Consider the following 555-nt stretch of genomic DNA (forward strand, 5'->3'; position numbering starts at 1 on the left):
ATCATCCTTGGACCTGTTTAGGCTTGTGACTCAGGAAGCCCATGGTTGGTATCTTGTATTTTTATGTTCAAAGTTCTATACACTCTCCTCTACATGGACACTAATGGATAGTAGTGGTATTTTCCATTTCTTTTGATTGAATAGACCACAATAAAATGTTAAGGTGATGTAAAATTCTTAAATACAGTATACACTGAATTAATATCAAAGCACCTTTAAATAAATTTGAAGATATAATCAGAAATATTTGAGATGCTACTTGATTGTCTTGCATGAAATATTTTATGAATATATGAGTCATGAACCTGTGTGTGGGTTCTGTGAGTTTGTTCATAACCCCACCTTGGGCTTATTTCACTTCATATAGTACCTCTAATACGTTTGACAGGATTTAAAACAAATCATTCTTATATTTCTGTAAGTCAAAATTCTGCTGCCGAATCTACAAGACTATGTATGACCATAACCTTCCTCTGGTGAGCAGAAATTCTAGGTATTCATTTCTTCTTTTATTATTTATTATTATTTTCTTTATTTACATTTCAAATGCTATCC

The sequence above is a fragment of the Mus pahari genome, chromosome X (genome assembly GCF_900095145.1).
Source record: "Mus pahari chromosome X, PAHARI_EIJ_v1.1, whole genome shotgun sequence".
In the NCBI taxonomy this organism is placed as follows: domain Eukaryota; kingdom Metazoa; phylum Chordata; class Mammalia; order Rodentia; family Muridae; genus Mus; species Mus pahari.